At 35.5% G+C, this 2,793-nt stretch overlaps 1 non-coding gene across 1 annotated transcript; it reads right to left on the minus strand.

Moving 5' to 3' along the window:
• Positions 1-732: 732 nt before the first annotated feature.
• Positions 733-803, minus strand: TRNAG-GCC (transfer RNA glycine (anticodon GCC)). The gene has a single exon. It is a non-coding gene; the product is annotated as a tRNA-Gly (tRNA).
• Positions 804-2,793: the final 1,990 nt, after the last annotated feature.

Raw genomic sequence — 2,793 nt, forward strand, 5'->3', positions numbered from 1 at the left:
AAACTTTCTTTGTCTCCTCTATTGTCCAATCATACAATCTTGCCATTATCTTCACTATTCTCATCTTTGTCCTCATATCTGGCCTAAGTTTGTCCAATATCTTCTTCATCTCATCTACCATGATCAATGTACAGAGTTCACATAACTTTGTTTCTTTGATTTTCTGATCCTCTTCTAGCGCAAGTTATCTCCTTATATCCAATTTGTCATAAATAGGATATGAAATGCTACCCTTTATCTCTAAAAGATTCCTCTTGAAATTCAACAAATATTTAACAATTGAATTTTCAATTGTGGTCTGGTCATCCTCAACATGTCTGGTATAATATTTTCCAGTCTGATCTAGTTTTCCTTCATTTTCAATCCTTGATGTAATCTTATTAAGTTTGGCTTCCATTTCTTTCTTTCCTCTTCACTGTTTATCTCTGCAACTTCTAGAGTTTGCGCTTGTTCTTTGCAACTTAGCCTTTGTGGGAACTTTGCTTCCGTTCTTCATCATTGTGGGCTATATTACCTCGGTGGCGGAATGTCGGCGGGAAAATAGCGGCCGTCTTCGAAAGCTCCTATTATCTCCCAATTGCATTTGCTTGAACATTTATACAGCCTCTTCCAAGTAAAACCCATTTTGTGCACATTGAAGTTGTGTGAAGAAAACCACCCGCAAACCCTTCAGCAAATAATCATTCTGACTTGAGGCTGGAAGGGCAAAATTATGCACGAATGTCCTCAATGTGCACCAGCCGGGAATCGAACCCGGGTCTGTACCGTGGCAGGGTACTATTCTACCACTAGACCACTGGTGCTGTTAAGAAAATTAATATTTAGAGACTATTAAACCGGAAGCAATGAATACTGTGGAATAAAATTAACAACCCGTCAAAGCCGGCCCAAACAATAACAACGGTATTTTGGAGATGCGGGGTATCGAACCCCGTACCTCTCGCATGCGAAGCGAGCGCTCTACCACCTATTTTCATTTTCCCGTCTCTTCAAACTCTACTTAGTTCTAGTTTACATCCATATTACATCTTATCTCATAACAAAACTACTGTACTGTTTTATAAAAAAAATGATTGGTTGAAGGTATATTTTCATGTTTAAGTGGGGTTACGCTCAAAATGTCATAGCTAGGCAAGAGAAAATGGGTCAATTTTGGCCATCCTATCTCAATCATAAGATCGTGAGGAGTTGAAGGCAAGTCAGAGGGCTACCATAATTCATGTGAATATTCTTTTACTCATTTGGAAAAGGCATTAAGAAGCACGTCATTAGATATCACAACAGTCCTTATCCATCTACATGCATTTAATGGCGTTAGGTATCACAACAATCCTTATCAGTCTACATGCATTTAATGTTGATAGCAACAACGAGGTGAATGACTCTTGAGGGTAGTTAAAGGTGGTGTGGCTATAGAAATCATTTATAGGGCATTACTCTAGCGATTGAAAATCACTTACAAATGTGTCACTTCAAGTGAAACTTTCTTGCCATGAAACTAAATCTACATAAGAATACTAGAACAAACCAAGGTTTTAATGTAAAGCAAGATATGGATATCTACTACACAACAAAAACAAAAACTTTCTCTCTTTTCAAATGTTAAAAGGAATTGTCTCTAGAAGTGTGCCAAAAATGGATAAAGTTTAAGATATTCTTCAAGATAATTTAACTTGAAGGGGAAATATTTTCTATTAATTTTTTGAATAAAATAATTTTGTATTTGGTTTTTTCAAGGTCATTTTAATCTACAAAAGAGGACATGAGTGGCCTAACAATGAACCATATTTATCTATAACTAATTGGCCATATGTTAACAAAAGCACACCGCTTGATAAATGCAACTAAAACCATACATGTGAAAGGAAATGAACACAACCATATATGGTAATTTCCACACAACCTAAAGTGAGAAATTTCTACAAACAAGTATTCTAGATCCACGTGCAAAAGAATAGACAAATATACCATGAAAATGATAAATGTATTGATACTCAATTATACACGTCATCAAAAATGACATCTCTTGAATAAATACCCTTTATAGACCCAACACAATCAAAGAGCTCAACATCAAGAACTCCCAAAGGATGGAGTACAACTACAATTTCCAAAAACAACCAAGATTCAGTTTGACACTACCAATAATTTTCCTACATAAAAAATAATATCATTCTAAAGTCCAAAGGAATAAGGAAACCCCATGGCACCAAAATCACCACCAAATGCATCATCATTAAAATCCCATCGAGACACATGAATACATAACACCGTCAAAAAATATAGGTCCCACAAAACAATTGTATCACACAAAACCATCTCTCTACCTCATAATAAAATTAAAACTAGTTAAACAAGTAACAAAATACAAGTACAAATAGAAGATTCATCCACACTAAAACATATCTGGGTATAGATAACCCACACCTAAATCATATATACAATGGGTGAGTATAGGTGATTTTCCCCTCTACACAACATGTAGACCTCACAATATAAGATATAGCTTGTGGTGACTAAAAGAGGTTAAATTTTTATTTGCAATATTTGTCTCTTGGGCCCCTTCTATCCAATGGTTGGGTTTTTTTTTGTGCCAAGATTTCATATGATAAGATTCACATATAAAAAATCCCATAGTGAACACCCTAAAACATGTATCACAAGTTATGTTTGCACCTAACCAAAGTCGGCACAATGCTCTTTGGAAAAGCAACCTTCATGGAAGCTAAAGATATTCACTCACTCTTGCACAACTACTCCAAAGGATGAGGTCAAATCTTAATTGGATGAACT

Source organism: Cupressus sempervirens, chromosome 10 (assembly GCF_028749045.1).
Source record: "Cupressus sempervirens isolate cs-2001-9-10 chromosome 10, ASM2874904v1, whole genome shotgun sequence".
Classification (NCBI taxonomy): domain Eukaryota; kingdom Viridiplantae; phylum Streptophyta; class Pinopsida; order Cupressales; family Cupressaceae; genus Cupressus; species Cupressus sempervirens.